Here is a 26,020-nt window from a genome sequence, read left to right on the forward strand (position 1 = left end):
GAGGCCCCCCGGGCTATTCCTCATGTGCCTCCTTTGTGTTCCCTTTTCTCATTTCTGCTTGATGCACCTTGTTCCCAGGCAGGGTGCCTCCCTTGCCTTCCACCGACTTCCACCGTTTTTGGCCGCTTTTGTGGGGGAAAAGGCAGGCAGATCCGACGAGCCGGAAGATAACAATATAGAGCTTGCCTGGGATTATTTGTGAAGTACACAGGATGAACGCATTACTTAAAGCAAAGGAGAGGTGGGTTTAACTGGAATCAGCAGACGGTGCCGGTATCTTGAAAGTTTGGGAAAATGCCCTTTTAGACAGAATCAGTTATTTTATTCAGGTATTCTGGGCAAAAAGAAACACTGCTCTCCACGTTCCCGCAAGTGGAGAAAGGAGCTGGTGGACATGGGGAGGTGCCACTTTCTAACTCTTCTAACACACCTCTCTTTTGCTTGAATGATGATTTTAACCAGTTCAGGAATGAATATATTCTGTGCTTCTCTCTGGGGCATAATTTTGTAATGTGTTTGGGTCATCCTTTTTTTAAAAGAAGAAAATCTTAGTTACAGCTTTTCTTTCTCGGTGTAAAACAGGCTGAAGGTGCGAGAACACGTTTGAGTGTGTTCTGCTAGGCTTGTAACCGTTATTGGCCAGCTTCGCGTTAATTCTTGTCATAATTTAGAGCAGTCTAAAAATACATATGTATCCTCTGTCTCAGGACTGTTTAAATTAACCTCTTCCCTTTTTGCATGTAACTTTTTTGGAAACATTTCTGAAAATGGGATATTAGATTTTTCTGTTTTACCTTGTAATCTAGCCTGGAAATTTTTTTTACCCTTGCGGAAGTTTGACATCAAAGAACATTGAAATATTTGTGATTTGAGCCCATAAAAAATTCCTTGTGAATGTGTGTCCTGAGCCATGTGTGTCCTTGGAAGCAATATACACTACTCTAGAAAATTGAAATATTTCACTTCTGGAGTCATTTGTGTCATTTTTTCCTTAGAACTTCCTGTATAACTAAGGACAGTCTCTGCACTGTTATAAATAGCGTGATCTTTCAGCTCCTCAAAGACGATACATTTGCAGAACATAATAGTAATGTGTTAGCATGCATGCAAGAGCAGCTATCCTTTGTAGCCTAGTGGACTGCAGGATTTAGTCATTCCTGTTGCATTTTGCTTTACAGCGCCAGCTACAAGCAGATAAAATATTTTTAACATCTACCTAGATTTCACTTGGCATTGCAGCAGTGATGGTGGTTAATCTTTATCTAAACAGAAACATCTTTAGTGTTAAAACCAATATTTTATACTAATCAGCAAAACACTTTCTACCTTAAGGAAAGCATCTACTCCTCCATAGAGAGCAAATATAAATAGAACTGAGGACTTTAAGTATCATATTTAACGGCTAAGGAAAATGTCATGCTGTGAGGCTACTTATTAGAAACTTTATTTCCTGGCACTCTTCCTGTCATAGTAAGTATCTAATATTTTCCAGAGGCTTCAGAGCAAAGCCAGTACTTTAGCTAAAAATTTTTGGCGTCTCAGCCAGAATAATCCTTAGAAGTTCATAGGTTCTCTCATTCATCCCCCATGGGAGATCCATAGGAAGCACATAGGTTCCTATCTATTGCTGTGGATCCCCTCCCTCCCCCCCCCAAACCATGTCCAGTCTGGCCTTTAGGATTAGGAGGGGAGGGATCTTGAAATGGTTCTATAGAGCCTCCATAATATGTATATCATGTGATGCAGAAAGAGAACCTCCTGTGGCTTTTTCTGGTGCCAGAAGAGAACCCCATCATGGGAGACCAGTGTATATGTGGTACAGGTGGGAACGGTTCATATATAGTTACCACTGCCCCGAAACCCTCCTGACTGGAGCCGCAAGTTGGCTTGTGAGGTTCAGGTACCACCAATATTACGGGCTGCTGAAAGAGGATTTTTTTTTTCCCCCAGAGCTCAGCATTATGCTGCTACTTGTTTTCTTCCTTTTTCCCCTGATGCGTCTAGTGTTCCCGTCTGCAGTGGCATGCTTTAACAGGAGGACTCTCCTCCCTTTGCGTATATTAATAGTATTTTATGCATCCCATACTCAGTCTGGTAAACTTGCTTCAAAGATATTCGAAGAATTAGTAAGTCTAGGAACATTTGTATAGGGTAAGCTTTTTTTTTTTGGTCTCCCCTTGGTAGAGATATTTTAGTGTTGCTACAGGCAAGGTGTACAAACCAGTCAATCTTTATACTTGCTGCAAGGCAGCTTGAGTCTATTTTTTAATCAGACTTAGGCCAACTGACTCTTGCCCATGGTGGCCCTTCTGGAAACCTCATGGGCATGTAGAAGATATTTGGCATGGGACTGCTATATCGGATAGGCTGAGGTTCATGTCAGCATGTTGCTTAATCTACAAAACTTTTTTTTTTTTTTACAGCAACAAGAGTCAGGCTCAAATAGAGAATGTATATTTCAGAAGCTTTAATGTTCTGATTGTGTTTTTGATTGTTGGCCCCATAAGTGCTTGTCCTGGTTTCCCATACTTGATAGTTAGAACAAGGAAATCCATACTATTTAAATCTGAGTTTACTAATGGGTCTGTTCAGACAAGTTTTTTTAAATAGAAACACTGAAATGATTTAGTCCAACAATTTTGCTTGGTCTTATTTCTTCCTTCCTTCCTTCCTTCCTTGTTACTTGCCTTTGGGTTTAGCAGAGAAATTAAACTCCCTGAGGTCCAGAAATGAGGTTCATTTATTAACGTTTGGTTTTAAGCCTACCATCAGACATCTTCACAGTCGAAGTTAATGGATTTATTTCTTTTTTGTACTTTACAGTTCGGAGACCGAGATGTCAAAATCGGTTTGGTGTCACAGAAACATTGAGACTGGAAGGGTCTTGTGAAGATTGTCTAGTTCAACCCCCATGCTCAAGAAGGGTCAGCTGGAGTAGGTTGCCCAGGTCCGTGTCCAGTCAGATTTTGAATTGTCCCAAGGACAGAGGTTCCACAACCTCTCTGGGCAACCTGTTCCGGTGTTTGATCATCACAGAGTAAAAGAAAAAAAAAATCTTTTGCTTACAGCACTTCCTGTATTTCAATTTGTGTCATTTCCTCTTGTCCTGCCACTGGATATGCCTGAGACGAGTCTGACTCAGTTGTCTTTACCTCCTCTCTCTCCGCCTAGTCAGGTATTGATACAGATCAAGATGCCCCTCCCTGCACCTTATCTTTTTCAGACTAAAAAGACCTACTTCTCTCAGCTTCTCCTTGTATTATCAGGTGCTCTAGTCCCTTCATTATCTTTGTGATCCTTTGCTAGACTCACTCAAGTATGTCTATCTTATCCTGGGGAGCCCAGTGCTGAACATGGTACTCCAGATGTGCTCTCACATCTGAGAGAAAGGGAAAACATCTAAGGGAAAAGGTGCTGAGCAGAGGGAAAGGATCACCTCCCTCAACCTGCTTGTGATGCTCCTTCTAATGCAGCCCAGGATGCTTTTGGTCTCCTTTGCCACAAGGGCACGCAGCTGGCTCGTGTCCAACTTGTTGTCCACCAGGATCCCCAGGTCATCCTGCTCTCCAGCAGGTCAGCACCCGGCCTGTACTGATGCATAAGATTATTCCTCTCCAGGTGCAGGACTCTGCGCTTCCCTTTATTGAGCTTCATGAGGTTCTTCTCTGACCATTTCTACAGCCTGTTCAGGTCCCTCTGAATGGCAGTACAACCATCTGATGTATCATCAAACACTCCCCCCAGTTTTCTCATCTGCAAACTTGCTGAGAGTGCACTCTGTCCCTTCATCCAGGTCATTAATGAAGATATTAAACAGTATTGGCTCCAGTATTGACCCCTGGGGGTAGGCCACTAGCGACTGGCCTCTAGCTGGACATTGTGCTGCTGATCACAACTCCTTGAGTCCAGCAATTTAGTTTTCAGTCCACCTCACTGCTTGCTTATCTAGCCTGTACTTCATCAGCTTTTCTATGAGGATGTTATAGAAGATAGTGTCGACAGCCTTACTAAAGTCTACGTAAATAACATCCACCGCTCTCCCCTCATCCACCAAGCCAGCTGTCTCATTGCAGAAGAAATCAGATTGTTCAGGTATGATTTTCCCCTTTGTAAATCCACGCTGACTATTCCAAATCACCTTTCTGTCTTTAATGTGTTTGGAAATGGTTTCCAGGATTATTTGCTGCATTATCTTGTGCATGGTGGAGGTGAGGCTGACTGCTCTTTAGTTCCCGGGTCCTTTTTCTTGCCCTTCTTGAAGACAGGGGGTGACACTGGCTTTCCTTCAAAAGTCAGGAACCTCCCTTGATTGCCATGACTCTTCCAGGATAGCAATTTATTCAGAGTTATGTTCAGACTGGTGTTCTTATTCAGAGTTGTGTTCTACAGGTGGTTGCTGCAGTGTCTTCGAGTGCAGATAACTTGCCCTAAGGAGGATCCAAGCACTGCTGCTGGTTCTGCATTCGGTGGGGTGCTAAGCACCCTGCCAGGGAAAAGGGAGGGAGAGACTGTGGCCTTCCTAAACAAAATGCTGCCCAAGGGCATCTTGCTGATGGACAGCGTAATTGCTCCTACTCTGAAGGGATTGTCCTATTCTTGATGGCAGTCTAGTTACACAATTTAATGTTGCACTGTGTCAAAATCAAAGAGTAAGAAAAGAAAATTGGCACTTGGAAGAAAAAACTACTTGTATGTAATTTTCTTTTGCTAATGACAATGTAAGGAATACTCTGAAAAACATGAAAAACACAGATTGAACCCATAGCTGACAGGTATTTTACATACTTGGAGGTAAAAGAGGTCTTTCTGTAAAGCAACTAAAGATCCATTAGTGTTCTGAAGGGAAAACAATCCCAAAATTCCTGGTCATCTTGCAACTGTGACAAGTTTTAACTTTAGCTCCCACAAAAATTCCCAGATTGCATTCTGCTGCAGGCAATTTTTTTTGTTTGATTTTAAGTTTCAGCAAAAAAAGGTACAGTGAGAACAAGGTAAGACAAGCAAGTAGTTTTCTCACGGTCTGAAACCAAGTGTTTTTGTTGAATTTCTCCAGTATACTCATGGTTGGAGCAAGAACTTCAAATGTGGCAGATGTTTATGCTAGGTTCAAAGGTGTGTCTTTAGCTGTCCCTTCAGCAGTCCACCTCATTTTGACTAAATTGTTAGTTCTGAAAATTTCCTTTAGCAAAACCTCAGAAGAACGGACTAGCAGAATAGTGCTGAAAAGTTGGATACTTCATTGCTATTGGGAGGATTTTTTTGTGTGTACATCTCCTTAGCGTGCTAGTCACACCAGGATATGCTACCGGGCCTGGAAATGGTGGTGGATTGAGGAAACCATGCAAGCATGTACCAACAGTCTTTCAGTCTAAGTAGCATTTACCAATACTTTTGAAAGCAAGGAACAGGAGAACACATCAGCCCAGCTATGAGATGCTGAAGGCGAACTTAAAATAATCAGTACCTCAATGTAAGCAGTCTTTACTGAAACGCTTTGAGCAATAAAACAGTTAACAAGGATGATTTTTTAAAGAACTGCTGTTATCTGAGGCATATCAATTGAAGTTATTGTTTCACAAAACTAGTACTATTCTCTGTAGACTCAGAGTTTTAGTGGCGTTTGCTTTACGTTTTTTTTCCTGACATCAGCTAGTAACTTCTCTCTTGAAAAATTTTAGTGGAGATATTCTTGCCATTTCTTGATTTCTCCCATTGTCAAGAAAAACCACCCAATGTTCTAAATGTCTGATTAAAAATCACAGGACTTAGTAGTGTTTATCTAAGACTTCCCATTCTTGGTATACCTCTGGCCTGGAAAACATACATGCTAACTGGTGGGAAAGTACATGGTTAAAAGTTTGTCAGTTTGCTTGTAGCTTTGCTTTAATTAAACCAACCCCCAGTCCTTAGGGAAGTACATATCACAGAATGATTGAGGTTGAAAGGGTCCTCTGGAGATCACAGAATCACAGAATCGTTTAGGTTGGATGGGACCTCTGGAGATCATCTAGTCCAACCTCCCTGCTCAAGCAGGGTCCTCTAGAGCAGATTGCCCAGGATCACATCCAGACGGGTTTTGAATATCTCCAGCGAAGGAGACTCCACCACCTCTCTGGGCAACCTGTTCCAATGCTCTGTCACCCTCACAGTGAAGAAGTTTTTCCTCAGGTTCAGGTGGAACTTCCTGTGGTTCAGTTTCTGCCCGTTGCCTCTTGTCCTGTTGCTGGGCACCACGGAGAAGAGGCTGGCCTCATCCTCTTGACACTCCCCCTTCAGATACTTGTACACGTTGATGAGATCCCCTCTCAATCTTCTCTTCTCCAGGCTCAACAGGCCCAGCTCTTGCAGTCTTTCTTCCTAGGAGAGATGCTCCAGCCCTCTAATCATCTTGGTAGCCCTCCGCTGGACTCTCTCCAGGAGGGCCTTGTCTCTCTTGTACTGGGGAGCCCAGAACTGGACACAGGACTCCAGGTGAGGCCTCCCCAGGGCTGAATAGAGGGGCAGGATCACCTCCCTCGTCCTGCTGGCAGCGCTCTGCCGAATGCACCCCAGGAGACCATTGGCCTTCTTGGTCACAAGGGCACACTGCTGCCTCATGCTTAACTTGTTGTCCACCAGCACTCCCAGGTCCTTCTCTGCAGAGCTGCTTTCCAGCAGGTCAACCCCCAGCCTGTACTGGTGCAGGGGGTTATTCCTCCCTAGGTGCACGACCCTGCACTTGCCTTTGTTGACCTTAAGGAGGTTCCTCTCTGCCCAGCTCTCCGGCCTGTCCAGGTCCCTCTGAATGGCAGCACAGCCTTCTGGTGTGTCAGCCCCTCCTCGCAGTTTAGTCTCATCAGCAAACTTGCTGAGAGTGCACTCTGTCCCTTCCAGATGCATCTGTCCTGATCAATACATTGAACAAGACTGGACCCAGGACTGACCCCTGGGGGACACCGCTAACTGCAGGCCTCCAACTTGACTCTGCGCCATTGACCACCACCCTCGGAGCTCGGCCATCCAGCCAGTTCTCAATCCACCTCACTGTCCACTCGTCTAGCCCACACTTCCTGAGCTTGCCTACGAGGATGTGATGGGAGACAGTGTCCAAAAGCCTTGCTGAAGACCCGGTAGACAACATCCACTGCTCTCCCCTCATCTCCCCAGACAGTCATTCCATCCGAAAAGGCTAGCAGATTGGTCAAGCATGATTTCCCTTTGGTGAATCCATGCTAACTACAACTACACATGGGGGTGATGAGGAAGGAAAGTTGGATGCTAAAACGCTGAGAAATGGCAGAGTTGAAGCTGCTTAGGCAACCTGCATTCAGTTCTCTGCTGGTGTGTAAGTGAGGCTGACAGCTCCAGATTTTAGCTAGGATAGGAGGAAACAGGTCTAGAATAGAAGTCAGTCTGTGACTGGTAAGCTGTAGGTTGTATGCTTGGATTTAAGGTATAACAGGGATAAGAAGTAGGATGGGAAGCATCAATTCTCTATTTTTAAGTAAGCAGACTTTGCAAGTACAGTACAAACGAAGGCTATTGCAATGCTAAGGCTCCTGTCTTTGGCCTAGGCTGGTGCTGATTTCATCATTTAAAAGAATCGCTTTCTTTTCAGTCCTTGACAAGGAGGCATGTTGAACTGTATCAGAAAGGGTGCGGAAAGGCAGCTAAATGCTGTCAGGTGTGGCAGTCAGATGTGCCGAAGGCGGATATCCGTAAGAGAAGGTTAATTTCTTAGTATTAGGAGTCAGGGTTTGGTATAGCCCCTTACAATGCTTTGCTGTTTTCCCTCTTGTGCAGGTCAGTAAAGGAGCTGAGCTTAGTAGGTAATCGCTCCCCTGTATAAGCTGGTGAAGTTTAATTGAGCTTGAATAGGTAGTAGCCCTCTGTAAGCTGGTGAAGTTTATTTTCTGTCTCTACTCCTAACAAAGTGGCTATTTCTCTACTGTCGATTTCCATCTCAGACTGAGAAGATGATAAATACAGAAGAGCTCCTTCTGACTTTTGCTGCTGCTTTGACCAACAGTTTCAAATGAAAGCTCTTCTTTTTTGTAGAGACGGTCGTTGTTCTGATATTGCTTTGTTAGTCTGATATGACTAACATCTATTTTCTGTGCTTTTGTCCCCATTTGTATTCCTCTCCCTTCGTTTTTTTTTTCCCCTTTTCTCCTTTGTTACTTTTGTGGGTTTTTTCAAGTTAGGGTTTTAGTATGTTGAATGTCTTATTCTCAAAGAGACTTGCCAAGAGCCAAGTCATTCCCTGTGTTGGAAGGGACTTGTTGACTCTCTTCTTGTGTGGCTGAATCATATCAGTATCCAAAAACTGAGGGCAATCAAGACCTTCCTGTGTCTTCCTGGCTGAGAAAGTGCACCTTTACTGCTCTGCACATCTGGATATCTTAGGTTGTGTCTGCCTTAGCAAGTCGTATGGACTGATTAGTATGTATTTGAGCGTTAAAGAATTGGTGCTGAGGCGTGACGTTCACCCTGCGTAGCCAGTAACAACCAAGCTAAATACCTGTTAGCGGTCTTTTAGTCCAGGCTAACTCTGGTGTGGTCCGGTCCTACAGACTCACATGAGCAGTTGGAGTGCCTTAGATATGGGTTTGGAGCACGTTCCCTTGCGGACTTTGGTGAACAGAAGTACAGCAAGTCAGGATGATGAGAATTACTTTGAAAGCTGTCCAGATCTGAACTAAAACACTTGGGTAAATGCACCGTAGTTGAATTGCTCAAAACCACTAGAGGCACCTTTGCCTGTCCCTATTGTTACAGCCCACTGTTGAAGTCTTTTGGGTCACTGAGCTAACCCTGGCTTTTTAAGTAGTTTTATGGATTGGTATTGCCTTTGGCAGAGATGAGAAGAGGTGTTTCTGTCTATGGCCAAAGGTACTCTTCCTAAACATTTAGCTTTTTTCCCAATCGCGTTCCTTTTCATTCTGTTAACGTCTGATTTGTTGTCCCAAATTCTTTTGATCTTGTCATGCCAGTTTTAGTGCGATGCTCTATTACCTAAAGCAATCAAAGCATTTTTAACAACTTAGAGGAACGACATCAGGATGAATTTGCTGGTGTCTGCATGTTGCATAAGCATGGGTTGATGCCGCAGATTGCAATATTGCTCTTTGCAAGTGTTTGCTAAGTACACATGCAGGCGCTGTGAATTTTACTCTTGCTCAGAGGGGTGACGATTTCAAGGAATGTCACCACAATTTTTGTCTAGAAACTTCTGACAGCAGGCTTCAAGACTCTTGATCTTAGGTATGCTCCTGTGAGAGAGAAAATGCCTTGGGCACAGTCTTGCTGTTGGTGAAGGTAGACAGGAGAGCTTTACCTGGAATGATACACTTATCTGTGGCCATTAGTAGCACAGTCCAGGGTGTCTGGAGTTTGGAAGTTCTTTTCTGTAGAACTACTTCTGTCTGTATTTCAGGGCACCTGTGTCCTTGGAGAAAGTTATGTCTGAAACGAGACTTCTTCTTCTTCCTGTTTTCTTCCCTTTCCTGTGGTCTCTAGAAGGTTGAAGCATACCTCTCCCGGTGTGGCAAATAAGGCAGTGGTTAGACAGGATCAGAGAAACCACCTGCTAAGAGAGAGCTTGCATCACGAGGAAGATGAAAGAAGTGCTTGTCCCAACTCATTTGTCTCGAAAAAGAGTTGGCACCCCACGCAATGCAAATAGAGGCCAGATTTTCATGAGTTCGGTGCTCACAGTTGCTCATTGTTGTTGCTTTAGAGTACCAAGGCTGTCAGAGGGTCCGATAACTTTAATATCATTGTGCTGCTTCACCATCCCACAGTGTGTGGGTGTGTAAACCGTTGCAGGAAGGGCAGTCGGCGGGGATAATGGCACCGATTTGATTTTTGTAGTAGCAGGGGTGTCTTTTACTCGCAGCTTGTGCTGTGCGGTCAGCCTTACTGAAGAGGAAGAAGAGGCACGAGCTGAACTGCTGCTTTGTGAAGCAGTGCGCAGGGTTGGTTTCAGCATTCGGGAAAAAGCAGAGTAATGTCGAAAGAGGCCTGCAGAGAATATAGGCAGATTGTACTCTCTTCCCTGAGAGCAATGATAACTTACCTTTTATTAAAATAGGTATATGCTTGCAATGCAGCCTGGCAGCACAGTGCGGAAGAGCAGGCCAGATTTCATTCCAGTGCAGGTTTGAGCCAAAGAGCACAGGACCTTTTTTTCCGGTAAAGAAGTCTAATACCCTTTTCTGTAGCTCTAGTCTAACAAAGCCCATTAGACGTGTGAATATCAAGGTTAATGGGGATGCTTGCACATCTAAAGTTGACCGTACTTTAATGTGTTCTGGCCATGTTATTTTTGGGACTCAGCACAGGCATTTTATAATCTCCAGCTTCTCAGTAGTAGAAGACTGCAGATAAAATTGGAAGAGTTCAGATGAAAAGGGAAGGAGCTGAATTAAGCTTAAAAGACTGAAGATAAAAGATGTGAATGAGTAAATATAGAGTGAATTGATTTTCATTCGTTCATTCGAAGTCATCTTGTTACTACATCAGTAGCATAAAGGATCCTCAAATCTGACCTTCAGGATCCTCTTACACTGGCAGAGGAGAGCAAAGGAGTCTTTATATGTTTGAGGATCATACCCATGAAAGGCAAGGAAACAGAGCATCATTTTTAAAGTGAAGCAGAGGAGGTTGAACCCCGTGGAGCCTTCTGCATCACAAAGTTAGAGACTTGTGTTGTTATGGACAATCATGACTTAACGCCCTATAAATTGACACTTGGAAGAGTTAAGAGTACTGAGGGCAAAACGACTGCTGGGACCTCAGTTCAGAAATCATTCCTGTGCTAGGAAGGAACCTAACTGTTTCCAGCCTAAGGGTCTTCATGGCCGTTTTATGCCTATCGGTTCAAGTGCTAGTACCAGCATTTAGCTTACAGAGATGTTCCAGTGCTCTATCCCCTTTCTCCTATTTAGAGGGACCAGTCAGACTCTTTCAGATTTTTATTTTGCTGGGCTGAACTGGAAAACTGTGTTTTATTTCCTCCTTACGATAAATTCTCTGATCCTTTTCTTTACTTTTTGCAGTAGGAATTAATCTTTTTTGGACACAAGTGACCAAAATTGGACATAGTAATGCAGATGAGGTTTTATTAGTGCAGTGGGTAATTCCTTATATTTTACTATTTCTACTGGAAGTACGTTGCCCCGATGCTTCCTAAAATTACCCTTACATTTTTCACAGTTTCTTCCCTTTATAGGCTCTCAATCATCTTCTGAGTGACTAAAGCGTCTAGATCTTTCCCCTCTGTATTCTGCTCTGCAAATACCGATGGATGAACTCAGTTTTGGAGAAAAGAACTGTAATTAACCCTGTTAATTTAATGCTGTTAAATTTCATCCTGGCTTATAGCTGAAGTCCTGAAGGCCAGCCAGTGCTTCCTTTAGCTTTCGATACTTTTTTACTTTGAAAGCATCTCATTTGGGCGCTTCTATCTTTTGCGCCACTGTCACGGGTGAAATTTTGTTCGTAGCCTCTGTTTCAAACCACACAATCACACTCCCCAAAACCCTCGCGTTATGCATGTTACAGAATGCTTATGTGTAGCTTCACACTTTAGGCAAGAAGCAAATCTTTAGGCCTAGCCTTGTCTGGCCTGATTCCCTTCCTCCCACCTGGGCAGACAACGTGCATGTTGGTTGCTTTGGATTACTTGTCTCCCCTTGGTCATGTCACGGTTTTGCGGGGTTTGCTTGGCTTCACAGGAGAGTTTTACCTTCCTGGGCGTCATTTGGTGTGTAACTCGGTCTAACAGCAGCCTTGGCTCTGGCCCTGCCAGACCGTGGCATGTTGAATCCCACTTAATTGGGGTATTAGGAATAAATTTTTCAAGTTACAGAGTAGGCTGTACCGCTTCTTTCAGCACAGTGGTTTCCCCTTCAGCTCATTGTTTAATATTCCTACAATACCCATGCTAATCATCATCTAAACTGATAATTCCCCATGTATTTGCATGGATAAGATATCTTGGATTTTCCTTTTTTTGGAAACCCTCAGTAATTGCCTCAAAGGTTCAGCTGGAGAGTAAGTTCCCTTTCTAAAGGCGGTGTTGCGTTTTTCACATCTTCTGTCTGTTGTCTTGCCTTCAGAATTGCTTTTGACCTGTACATGCGATTGAGGTCAGACATGTGGACCTGCAGGTGCTTGGACTGATTTTCCTTTTCCCTTTCTTAAAAGGAGGCACTGAACTGGAAGCGCCACGCTTCCTAGTAAATGTATGACACTTCCTCACCAAGAATTTATTAAAATTTAATGTGCTGGTTCCTTCAGTGTTCTTGGATGGAGCACAAACAGGAGCACACTTAACTCTCTGTTTGCCTGTTGTGTTGGTGTGGAGCTTCCATCTCTGTATATTTATTGCTGTCTTTCCTTTGTCTCTTGTGTTCTGTGTTACCATCTTGATTAAAAACTGAAGCCCTTTCCTAGTTTAGGGCTTGGACCTGCCTTTTTTTGAGCCTATTCCTTTGGCTGCTGGGAAGGCAAAGAAAACCAGTGCTCCCAAACGAAAAGGGTGTTCTGTCTTAGCTGATGTTCAAGTCAAGAATGAAAAAAGCATAAAAATATGTATATAATATTCCTTCACTAGGAGGCTTATCTTTTCTGTCCGTAAATTGCAGCTATTCTATTTCTTATAGAAATGAAATATCTGCAGTACTTTGGAGATGAAGCATCTTTCAAGACAGAAATTAAGGTTCCAAGGCACCAATCTAGAGTGGGTGACTGGGCCAAGGCAAGCTGAAAACCTGACAGGGCTTTGACAGCTTCCTCGCTGAAGGAAGAGCAAAGTGTTGTCTGCCAGGGAGAACAGCATCATTTTTCAGACATCAAGGGAGGAGACAAGCATGTAGTTTTACTCTGCAGAGAGTACAAGTGGTGATTTGTTGTTTTTTGGGGGGGAAGGGTACAAGGCAGGGGGTTGGTAATTTAAAAGACTTAATATAAAAGGATCGCTTAAAATCATTTAGAAGCGAAAAGGAGTAATCAGAAGATATTTCTGGGAGACCGTTATACATGGATGCAATTGATTCTTTGTCAGGTACCTATTATTTGAACAGAAGTCATATACAACCCAGTACTGTGTTGCACTGAGATAAGAGGACTGAAGTGATAGCATTTTCAAACATATCTTTTGAAGTGTTGTCACCACAAAGTGTTTTGAAATAGTTGCCTATTCCACAGGATACAGACTTTTTGAATAGCACATTTTCTTTATATAATCCTATATTTTCCTTCACTTAAGTGAGTGCTTTACTCTTTTAAGTGACACTTCCTTTTCCACCTTAAAAGGAGACCTTTTGCATTTTCTGCTGTTCCAATAGCATTACAGCACATAAATTATTTTTGATTATTTATTGGCCCTAGAGCATCGTGATCTACCTCCTTCTGCACTCAGCAAATTTGTTTCTGCTTACCTTTTAAGAATATGATGTTCTTGCTGTTTATTTGAGCGTTATTATTTTGGATAATGCCAAGAGTATTTTGGCAGAGATTCAGGATTCAGTTTATTCTTTGAATTTGGACAGGAAAGCAACTCTACCCTTATAGAAGCAGCAGACTCTCATGTTCTGGCGTTAGTAGTAACTTTCGTGTGACTGTTGTCTTCAACAAAATCATCACCTCTTTCCACGCATGCGTGCCTTACATAAGCCAAGCCAGATGACATAAATGACTGATGGGGCTGCCAACTGATCTAGGAATAAGCGTAGTGTGGCTGTAGGTATTGGAGCTGCTTGATGTGACTGTTGTAATGAGAACAGGAAAAAAAAACCTGAGATGCAGTACCTTTAGCCAGTACTTCCAAATGTATTTTGACCCACACATCTGCCACTGTCAGCCATAAGGCAGCTGTTTCCCATGACGAATGACTGACTCTGTGCAGAATATAGTTGCTATATAGAGTCAGTGCTTGCGTATCGTGGGAGATGATGTGGGAGAGGGTAGCAGTAACCAAGAACAAACATGGGGTGACGCCAAACCCAGGGAAATTGGGCTCTTTGCTTCTGAAGAGCTATTTAATGGATCTGAGAAGAGAGCAGGACTTGGTAGGATATGCGCTTTGCTTCAGGACCTCTGTTCCCACCGGCAGCAATGGGAAAAGAAGGCAGAGCCTTGGGACCTCCCCTGTAGATAGCTGAGAGCTGATAGTATTTAAATCTATTTTTTAAATACATTCTAGACTGTACTAACATTTTTAAGAAAGCCATTTCTTGATGTTCATATTACTCTTGCTACTTCTAGTTCTAGTAATAGTAATAATAATTAGTACTTCAATAGCCTCTACTCAAAGGATTAAGCACCAAAATTTTAAGCAGATTGGTGTGAAGTGTGCCTCTCCCTTTCCCTAAACCCCTTCTACTGAGTTCACTGCAATGATAGGATCTCCAGTACTTTGTCCCAAATGGAAGGCAGTCTATGGGCTGCATTGGCTTCTTGGCTTGACCTCTACTGTTGAACAGATCAGTCAGGAGCCGTGTCACTTTGATGCGTGGTTGCTCCAATTTGGCCCGCTGCCGGAGAAGCTTCCTCTTGTGTCCAGGCTATTGTGGGAATGAACGCAAGGAGTCAAAATGTTGGCCTTCCTTTGACTGTAGGGTGAATCAGACCTATTGCAGGCAATTCTGTGCTGCAATTGAGTGGGTTACCTGATGTTGGGAGAATGCTGCCAGGTAGCTGAACCATCCAATAAATTGGGTGCCCGTTTTGCAAACTTAGTTTTTTTTTGTTCTACTTATGCATTCTAAAAATAATATGGGGCAAAGCAGCCCTGGATGAGTGTGGAGACATTATTTCCTCAGTGATACACTATTTCCTAGGTGGCTTTGCTGTTAGTTCCTTGTCCTCCGTAGTCCTAGAAGTGAAAGATGCATTTCTCTAACAAAACACAGAAATGAGTTAGGTTTTGAGTTAATGGAATGCCAATGAAAGAGCATGGAAAAATCACCTTTTGCTGGAAAGGAGATGTGCAAATTCTATTTAATATCTGGCAACCGTAACAAAAAATCTTCTGTGAGCATCGTGTCCAGTTTCCAGCAGATAAAAGGTGATAGGTTTTTTACATGTCTAAAAACAAAAGGAGGAAAATATGTACTTGATAATAAAACTACAATGATGGAAGGAGCAAAGAAAGAACAAAAACTTCAGCAGCATGTTTATATATTAAATCTGACATTCATCTGAGAATGGGGAGAATAACTTTTCTGTGCTCGCATTGCAACTCATGCAGATCTTTTCTGCAAATCTAAAACATAAGTATTTTAAGAGATTCCTTTTCGGATGATGCAGTTTCTCCAGGGACCGAGATGAGAATTCTCTGCAGACTTCTGGAAATTGTTGGTCTAATTACCCAGTAAATCTCCCCTTTCACTGGTCTTTTTTTCCTCTTGAAATTGTGTTGAGCTGAGCAGAGAGACCTGTTCCTGATCCATGAATTACTGGCAGTGAAAACATGACTCCATCTTTGAAGAGTCTGCCCACTTCTGTCTGTCTCCCCATCTGCAAGATGGTAGATCAGAGTCTCCATCCTGGAGAGCAAATAAGTCAGAGGAAAAATAGTTTATGGCTTATATGCACTGTGGCTCCTAAAAGAGTTACCTTATAGGATATTTTGTCTTTGACTTTTCCTCTCTTTGCTAAGGTAAGATGCAACATCTTGGAGAGGAGAAAACGAGAGGAAAGAAAGCATGCAACAGTTTGCTGAGACCCTGGGTCTTAGCTGCTGGCCAAATTCCCCCCACCCCTGAAGCTACCGAAGCTAAAAGTGCTAAAAAAAGCCAGGCAGCTTCAAGTTGCCAGAGGACACTGACTCTTTGAGGGAACATATAGCAAACTTGCTTGTAAAGCACTATCTGTACATTCAAGAATGGTGAACGTGTCCATATCTAAGCATAGCCTTCTCTTTGGACCGAAAGGGTAAGTAGAAAAACTGTCTTGACGAAAAATCAGCAGGAGATTGCCCCTTACACTGTTTGACAACTCCAAGAGAGCCCACAGCCAGGAGTGAAGATTCTTGATGTGGCTGCTGAGCAGAAAAAAGGAAAACAGGAATGTTACTACTCTCCCCCTCCATTACATATTTTATTGCCTGATCCGTTTCAGTCGTGTTTCTTTCATCCGTTCCTTCTGCACATTAACAGAAGCTGATTAACGAGAATCCTAAAAAGTAGAAAATATGCATTTATATATACAGTTGATAAATGAGGGATTTCTTTTGACCAATTAAGTTTTGAATTATTTTTTGGTACCCAGAGTCTTTACATCTAATGAAAACTGCTAGAAATATTTGAGAATGGAAAGCAATATTTCTTCCTACTTTATACAAACCACTATTAAACTGCCTTGCACTGTAGGTCTGCACCGAAACCTGCAGGGCTGTTGTGCTGAGCGTACATGCAATTTTTATATTCCCTTTCTGACCCGCAATGAACATCTGGTTTTGGAAGGTGCTTTATGCACAGATGTACGTAGAGTGGCTATGATGTCCTAGTACTTAGGTTTCCAGTGCAATATAAATAACGTACACATGGCATATCAACAGTGTCAAGCTGGACATAATTGGTGACTGGTTTCCATAGACTGATTTTCTGTAGGGTATCTCAGGGATAGGCAGCCTAGTATTGCATCAGGTGAAGCTTTTCATGCATAAATGAAAAACTGAACAAATACTGTCCTTTGAAACCAACACATAATGAGGGCGCTCTGGTAAACTAAAGCTTTTACCTTTGATTAACGACTTAGTATTTCTTTCCTTCTACCAGCTGCCTTTTTTTTTTCCCCCTGTGGTGCTATTTTGTTTCCGCTCTTTGTAGTGAACTGTATTGTCATTTATGTCATTGAGGTGTTTTTTGAAAGAAATCATACATGTAATCCCGTTATCTAGCATGCATGTAACAAGCAAAACATTTAAAATATTGAGATTGGTACAAGGGTTTAAAAACGTTTGCAAAAGTTGAGTTGTACATAGCATTTCATTATTCTTTTGCGATTGGGTAAATAATACCGTCATTTGCAGCTAGACCTTCTGCCTGTTTGCAGTAGGTATTGTTACTTTTCCATCTTGTAATACACTAGTCCAACAGGAGCAGCAAGCAGTATCTGGAGGTAAACGAGAGATACCTTTTTCCCCCAGCTGGTGCTTTAATAGGCGTTTTTCAGTGAAGGTGGACAATTTGCAGATTTGGATTAGAAATACTATCCGTAAATGCAAGCTTTCTCTCTCCTTCCTCTTACAAAACATCCCGTGTCACACGTGGGTCATGGAGCGAGAACCCAAAGCCCACAACACCGTTTACCTCAGGCAAACCAACTTCCTTTTTTTTTTTTTGATTGAAATTGAGTGTTTTGCCATGAGACGAACCAAAGGGAATGGTAGCTTTTAAGTATACTTCCCCTGTATCATCGACTCTAGCGGAGGGTGTAAGGGAGGGTTAGGATGTATCCAAGTCAAACAAAGCCCTTCGCTTTTGAGAGCTATCACCAAGCTTTCGTACTGATCCACATCCCCTGCTGCGCTGCTCTCTCCTCTCCCCACCCCACCGAATTGTACCTGATTTTTTTTTTTTTTACTTGTTTGCCAGTTGTGTCTTTTGGCTATGTAATGGGCAAATAATAGTAACCCGCAAGGAGGGAATCGTTTAATGAGCTCTCACTGTAGAGGTGAGACAAAATTATTTATCAAGGTGTATGGCTTACAAGGGGAAAAGCTGCTGAGTTAACTTTGTTACCTTCTTGTCATTGCGGGCAATGCATATTTTTCAAAATACTTCAACTGAGCTGTTGACAGATCAGTTTCCTGTTTGGCATGACAAAATTGTGCGTTATAATAAAATCTATTTCCTTTGTTTTGGCATTCTTTTGATTAGAATTTACTTGTGGTGTTTTGCTTAAGCGTTGCGTAAAACATATGAGCTGACTTTTTCCTTTAGTGGCATCTGCTCTCCTGGTAAGGAAGATGATGTTGCCCTGTTGTTTTCTTTGACTTCCTAGCTGCGGAGGTTTCATTGCTGTGCACCCTGCAGGTTTGCCCTGGGTTTCCTCCGTTTATAAAGAGTAACGTTCCCTGGAATTTAACTAAGGTGCCCCTGAAATTTTTCTTTTTTTTTTTTTTTGTTTTTTTTTCCCCCAGAAATGTAAGGATAGACAGCCGTGTTTCATGGTGATTACCTGAACACATGGGAGACCAAGGAGAGAAGTCTCTGATATAAAGTGCTCAAAGAGAGGCAGCGGCAGAGCGATCGCGGTCACTACGGCTGAGTGGGTTGTGCTGATGCGTACTGCTGTTCCTCCTTGGTGACACCATTAGCACAGAGGCAGTAGTTCCTATCACTTGTCTTTTTTCCTTCATTCTTGCTACTCTTGCAGCCTAGCAGGCATAGCAGATGTTTTGTGTTTTTCTCTAGGAGGCAGAGAACTGATTTAAGCTGATTTAACTTGGGCAAGCATGGCAACACACATGCATTTTTAGGGGATGTCAGTCTCTGCTCAAGCTTGCGCTATGTGTTTAGGTACGTGAGGCAGCTCCAGACAGAAAGAGGAAGTATTACATCATTCAATAATAAACTTTTCAAGTCAATAGCAATATGCTTTGGCACATATGTACAGTTCCTCTTGTATCCATTTCCCAGCAAACACATAATGCTTTTTAAAATGCACGCAAATTGCTAGTGTAAAATGCCTCATGTTTGCTGCATACAACAGCGTGTAGATTTTTAGTTAAAATAAATTCTTTAGTTTTGACTCAAAATATAGGTTTGCAAACAGATGCCATGTCCTCAGCTGGCTAGCATGTTTTATCTACAGTGGGAAAATCAGAGGTTTTGCAAACGTTAGTCTGTGCGCGTTCACGTCAAAGGTCTTTTCAGAGAAAAGTTAGATGATAGAGCTTATTTTTGGAGCTTGCTTTTATGCAAGGTAGCTTTCCTGAGGGTTATGTATTTATTTTTCTTGCTAGTTTTCTTCCAGGCTCCGTGTCAATAAGAAACAGGCATTTCTGTGGCTACTTTTTAGAGCACGTTCTGAGGGAATCGGTTCATTTTCCTATTTGAGTAGGTTGCTTGGAAGGACAAGGGAGCAAGCTGGCTCTTGAAGAGGGTGCACTAATATGAAAACAGGTCATTGCTTCTGCTCTGTTCCTCAGGATTTAGTTCTTAGATGTTCTTCGTATCAAGCCAAAACCATCCACCTCTATTGTACTCAGGCCTTTGATGAGGAAAGTTTTTTGGTCCTTTATCTTCCTTTGGAAAGGTTTACTAGAAATCCCAAAGAGAAAATACTCTTATGTATGCACATGTATCGCAGAAAGGAGAAAGGAGTAGTTGCTGGGAAAATGGAATAGCGCAGCTCATAAGTTATTAATTTGCAGCGTGGCTAGAGCAGGGGGAATTGCAGTGAAGGGTTTATTTTGCTGGGAGCTGGAATTAACCCAAGAAATGTTCAGGGAAGAGGCAGAGTCGTGTGGCTGTTTCCATTGCATTTGGCGTGAAGGGATGGGCGACAGGAAAGGCTTAATACTCAACAGCTCTGGAGGAAACCAGTTGAGTTTGCTGTGTGTTTGACCAGAGAGCTCCTGGGTACTGAACTTTGGGGAAAAGATGACCCTAAACCCCTTCAGTTTTTCCCTCTCGCCAGGGCGGTTTGAATTGCATAAGCTTTGGATCGTCTTCCCATTTTTCGCGAAATTCTGCCTTTTTCCTCCTCCAGCATCAGTCCAAACACGTGACTAGAGCGATGGCGTTTCTTTAGGAAAAGTACACCAGGCTGAATATAGCATAGCCATATTGTTTTTCACCCTAAGAGTGAAAAATGTATGTGTGCATGGTGTTTATATGAGTAGCATGCACTGAGAAGAACACATTGAAACGGCTTCTATTTGTATGAAAAAGCGAATGAGTTTTAGGAGATCTGTCAGATTTATCGTTTCTGTAGAAATGCTATTGTTGGACACAGTAGCATTGCCAAAGGTAAGATGATTACATAGCTTAATGCCTGTTTTTTTCGTTATGGATCTTGTAACGTGATGCATCAGGTTTTTTCCCTGTAATGGCCCTTTAGCATTCAGAAAGAAGCCGCTGTTCGACTTCTTTGGCTTTCTTTAGCTTCGTCTTTGCGTTTTGTGGTTTAAAAGAATTAAGAAAATTGAAACTCTCCAACAAAGGGACTTTTTCATCTTCCTGCCAGTGCAGCGTGACAGAAATCCAATAGCGTTTTTTACAAATAGGACAGCACTTCTGAAAAGAGCTCCTCTGAGAAACAAATACCTAATGTGCTAAATATAAACTAAAGTTTGTTATAATTGCACGTTCACCAAAGAACTATTTTAATGTACCATTTAGGCCTTCTCAGTGGCCAAACCTCATAATTTACATGCAATTTATACTTAGTTATGAGATGCCGTCTTCATATCTGCTCCGTCTTATATATGCTTGGGTAATATGTGTACCTTGGATTGATGGCTTAATCCAGAAGAAACCTCTTCAATCACTTAAGATAGTAGCAGAGATGCAGATTTCCCTAAGCGCTGCCTCCTGCCAGGCATTTGCAGAAATCCAGTATTGTGTTTCTAGAAGGCTAAATGAGGAGTGTTGGCTGTCTGTCTAACCAAAAGTTACTCTGAGTGGGATGCTGCTAGCCAAGTGGCTCGGGAAAGCGGTGGCCATAACCCAACGACCTTTGTTTTCGAATTCCCACCATCCTTTAAAACCTGTGCTCAAAAGCCCTTCACCTCTAGCTGAGCCGTTTTCGATTCTTGAGTTCCTGTTGCAAATGGTTAATTCAAAGCTGTGCGCGTTGGTTCCTGGCTCATCTTTGGTAGAAGAGGTAGAGTCAAAGGACCAAGCCTTTCCTTCATGGTAACCTTCTCCAGGAGATGGATGCTATCTCCTGAAATACTTCTCTGTTTCTTTTCCACGTGTCCCTCATTTATTACTGAAGGTTTTGGCTCTGCTAGGAGGTTATTTCCACAGCCTTATGCTTTTTGGATGGTAAAAATGCCTTGCTCTTATTTAACTGTGTATTTTTAGTCTCGTTTGTTGATTTAACTCTAAGAAAAGTCACGTGGGGAGGAGGGAATTGATGAATATTTTAATGGAATGATTTCTCACCTTTCCAAAAGAGACCACATCGAATATAAAATTTGGGTTTGTTAGAAATACAGCATTTATTTAAAGAAAACCCGGAGAACTAGCAGTCTGTCACAAGCACTAACAGCCTCCGTTTCTGATTATGAATTGAGTAGTTGTTTAAATGCTTAAGCATTACTCCAAAGATCATTGAGAAGAGTAGCATATGTGGATGTGTGCCCACTTTGTACTCCTAGGCCTGGGAAGTCCTGGGGAGTCGGACAAAAGGTATGTTTTAGTTTATTTGTCTGGGGTTTATTTCTTTTGCTAAACGCTGTTTGGACTGTGGTCCCTAGGTCGCTTACTTTGTAGCCATGCCAGCTCAAATGCGGAGTCTCTGCTTCCCTTTCCACCTTTTCGCAGACCTTTTGGGTGGCTGCATAGTGGAGCTGGATCAAATAACGGATAAAAACAGATCCTTGTCCCCGTCCGCGTGGGGACTCTGATCCTTTTTTGCCCAGCAGCCGCACATGTTCCAGTGCTAGCAGGGTGCCAGGGTGGAGTGGCACCGGGAATGCTAACTGAGGAAGAGGAAGGATGAGGTTATTTCTTCTTTTTCTTCTTTTTCACTCAAAGGTAGCACCTGTCTAAATATATGTTGATCTACAGCTGTATATGTAATTTACGGTCAGAGAATATGACAGTTGCCCTAGTCAGTTTTTAAAAAAAATCTTGTAATTTTCTCTTTACACTGAAAAATCAAATTTCTCTAATAGCGTCTATCTCTACCGTTGTGCCAGAGAGCCCATGTCTGCCGCTGTGTTAATGGGGAATTGTGAATGCTTGTTTGAGAAGAGTCTGCGTGGCTGGCTTGCTGCACTCAAACATCTTGTCCAGGCCAGCTCGCAATATGCGTTAACAAAAGTGGTAGCTCAAACTGCCTTCAGGTATGTAGCCAGTAACCAGCTGTGGTCTACGCGTGGCTGAAGTCAAAAGCAGAGCTGCCGTAGACTCTAATGGAGCAAGATTTCACCCCGACTTCTGATACTGCCTGACCTGCAGCTGCCGAGATGGAAACAGGAGCTCCTAAAGAGATGGCCACCTGGAAAGTTAATGAGGAGTTGAGCTCAGTGAGACCGTGTGCATGAGTCTGCTTTCCTCAGCCTGCAGCCATGGCTGCACGTTCAGCAGCTCAAGATCAGTGTGGTCCTGGGGTCGCCTATTTCTAAAGCAGGAGACCACTGGTTGGTGTAAAATTTTTCACTTTTCCCCATCATTTTTTTGCTTTTACATTCGAAAATGACAGCTTCATTTAATCTATGCCTGACGTATTAGTCTTTAAGTTGTCCTCGCGATGGAAAACTGACCCGTGATAACAGGTTAAAGCAAGAACTACTTTGTCCAGGTTAACGTTTCAGCATCCATTGGCTCCCATACTAGCTGACACATTGGGAGAGAGGGAGAAGGACTCACCTCGTTCCGTAGGGTAGATGCATTGTAAAAAGCACCGGTAGCCTTATCCCATGTGTTTCAGCTTGCTGCAATTAGCTGAAATTTCAACTCTTCTGTAGAGAATGAAAGTAGGATTATTTGTCTGCTAAGTGCTCTGCAGGACTGATGCATTATATTAACTTTTTCCAGGATCTGGGATTTTTCTCTGTGTCGAACATGCATGCACATATGACTGTGACATTTTGCAGACTCGTCTAGTAAATTTAAAATCTAAACATTGCTAGTGAATTAGAGCTTCACGTGGATTGCCTGATCTGCTTATTCCTTGGAGCTCTTTAACAACAGGATTGATTTATGTTGCACCTAGATATTCCTCCTCCCAAATCCAGCGTGCTCCCATCTCCCTGTGAGTCTGTATATGTGTCCAGTCCAGTACTACGCTCTTGAAGCTTTTCAGTTACTTTCGGCTGCTCCAGCCGCATTCGGAGTGGCTGCTGATCAGCAGCGGGTTGCCCCGGTGCAAGGCAAGGTCTCCTCTCTTGGGCTGAGATCCCAGCTGAGTTTGCAGCTGCTGATCTGGTTGGTCACCAATCTCTAGCAGTGGGAAAGCTTTCATTGCTTCATCGGCTACTGCAAAATGCAGCTAGTGCCAGGTAGAGCGGCCTGTCGCTCGGTGCTCTCTCGTGCTCAGAAAAGCTAGTTCACCCAAGGGGTGTAGCTGGCCGGGTTACTTGCTTGGCAGACCGCACCCGCTGTTGCAGTTGGATGTTGCTCACTGTGAAACCCGGGAAGGAAAGGTTGATTCGGCAGAGTGGCCAGTGAGCAAGCAGGTGAAAATTGATTGCAGCGCAGTATTTGGCAAACTGCAGTTTTGGTCTGCTGTGGCAGGGTCTAACAGCTTTAACGTTGACACCTCTGGTGGACGAGCTTTGCCACGTCCAAGATATTAGCGCCCCGAATCCTCTGTGCTGCTCCTGTGCTTGGAAGGACTTTTCCTCGCAACACATGCAATTGCGAAGGGATTTGGAAGCGTCTTTTCAGGCTGTTAACCATGCTTTCTTCTGAAGACAATCTCCTGCAGAACTGCTAATGTTAACCTGCCCAAAGGAGCTCTTTAAGTGATGTATGAAGTGAGGTTGTTGGTCTATATTCTCGTGCTTCAGCTCCAAAGTTGAACTACCTCTTGGCCCTGAGCACACCTGGTTTGTTTTCAGCTGCTTTGCAAGTGAATGTGTGAATGTTTTATTAGGTAGTTGGGGCCAAATGTTGTAGGATGGCCTTTGATATGCTCCAGAGCCACTCGACTTTAGCTCTGGTGGGAGCAGTCCTGCAGGCAGAGCCTCTTGGTGGCACCTCACCTGCTGTTGGCTCAAGTGACCAAGGGATCCCTCTTCCTAGCTGGCAGACAGGGAAAGTAGTGCCTGGGGTGGGGGCATGGGGGATTGACCTCTTTATTTATTTAGTTATTTATTTTTGCAGTCAAACCTGATGGTGTGGTGCAAGTGCCTGCGTAAATGTTGGTATTGCTTTGGAAAGCATAATGCTCTTTTGGAGAGCAGTAAAGTTAGCCAGTTGCAAGAGAAGATTATCCTTAATCCGTGTTGCAGCGTGGGAGAGCTGTGATGAAATTTGTACCAGCGATTCTCAAAATTCAACAGCATCTGTAGATACCTTTTTTTTTTTTGAATAATTTTTAATAGAAGTAATTGATTTACTTAGGCACCAAATGCCTTTGACTCAAGAGCCGCAGCCTGCCTTTTCTGTTGGTCGGTAACGTTTTTGGTAATTGAGGTGTTTGAGGAAAGGGCTTGGGTGTTTTAAACTACAGACCGATCAGACACGTAGGGAAAACATTATTACGTTCTTCTAACCGAGTGGCATTCAAAAGCCTGCTTAGGACTGTGAGGTGCGCTGCCAAACCAGAATCTGCAGGCGGGTCTTTTAATCTGATTAGGTCCCTGAAGTATTGGTTTAATACAAGCCAGTAACTTTCCTGCCAGAAATCCAGCTGTTTGAGATTGTTGCATGAGGAAGGCAAGAGTAATAAAATGGTTTTGTTTTGTTTTTTTCCTGTTCACATGCTGGCCAATTCTTTTCATTCCCTATTGATTGGAAACACTCACCATTGTGCCCAGTATGTTATCTCCATTGAAATAAAAGGGAGGTAACGTGCACCGCGGCTTGAAAAATCAATCGCCTGGGGTGAGCAGGAACCCTGTGCGATGAGGCTGGAGAGTGGTAGCGAGACAAAAAGCGGTCATGCTTTTGTGCCGTTTTAAGTGTTTCACAACAAGTGCGTTTTCATTAGGAAACACGTATAAATTCTTCCAAAAACTAACCTCATCTTTCTTGCCTGACTTTGAAATGCCCATTTCAGTTCTTTACCTTTACATTTGGCTCATCTGCCCCACTGTTGGGGCTCAGCAACGTAGGCAGCTGCTCAATTCAGAGTGCCTCCGTGCAAGAGGCAACAGCATGGTGAATTCCCAAAGCTGAATTTGTTGCAGAAAGCAGTTAAGCGTACTAATGGAAGAAAAAAAAAAATTGCCAGTATTATTAGATGCAAAGATACCGCCTTTGTTAAGAATCCCTGAGCTGAAAGCCGAGGAGATGGGGTAAGAGCTGCCTTGCTGCGTGTGCTCACCCGGAGCTTAGCTCTTCCTTACCTGGGCTCTTGGGTGAAGATGGCAAGAACTAACCAGGGCTCAGGTGAGGCCCCAGGGAGGGCTCTTTGCATGGGAAAAGGGCTCTCACCTTCCTCCTGCAACCTTGGAGAGGTTCTGCATTGAAGGATACTGCTCCCGGAGGAGCTTTCCAGTTTACCCGGAGTGTGGCGTGGCATTTCCCAAGGCCTGGCTGCTCTCCTCGCTCCTAGCGAGAGTTTTCACCGGAGGCTTATTGCAAGTGCACGTAGAAGATGGTGCAAAGGGGTGGGGGTTTTTTGTCTGCCCGTCTTGCAGGTCAGCCTCATCTCCCCGGTTTTCCTTATAGCACTGCAGTTTGAGGCTTTAATTCTCTGGCTGGCGGGTATGCAGCATGTTTTTTAAGCGCTGCATCTTTTGCTCCGAAAGGACACCTCGTGCTCTGTCGCATTGTGAGGCTGCTTAAAAGCCAGTTTTCTAAATTGTGGATAGAAATTCCCTCGGATACCGATGGCATATGGCCCTCGTGATTCAACTTTGTGGAAAACCAGCTCGTTTCCGTGGCTTGTCTTGTACTGTGCTCCATTTAAAATATTCTCTTGCAATTTTTACCCTGCGATGCAGCCGCCCGCCTGAATTTCCTATTGCAACTCAGAATTTGAAATGCAAAATGTTGCTTTAATGCTAGGCGTGGTTATCTCTAACCTCAGAGTCCTGAGACAGGGTCTTTTGGAGAGTTCATGCTCTTTTGTCTGAGTGTTTTTTGTTTTTTTTTTTTTAATTTCAAATGCATATCTTCTAGGAGACTAGGGAAAGTGGCAGGCGAGGCGATATTTGCGATTGAACGGCTCTTCCGGTGGA

General features: G+C 43.2%; 1 protein-coding gene across 1 annotated transcript in view; it reads left to right on the forward strand.

Annotated features, from left to right (window-relative positions):
- The window catches only part of TNKS (tankyrase), a 143,995-nt gene that overhangs the window by 54,462 nt on the left and 63,513 nt on the right, over positions 1-26,020 (forward strand). The window lies entirely within an intron of this gene.

Source organism: Struthio camelus, chromosome 4 (assembly GCF_040807025.1).
Source record: "Struthio camelus isolate bStrCam1 chromosome 4, bStrCam1.hap1, whole genome shotgun sequence".
Classification (NCBI taxonomy): Eukaryota; Metazoa; Chordata; class Aves; order Struthioniformes; family Struthionidae; genus Struthio; species Struthio camelus.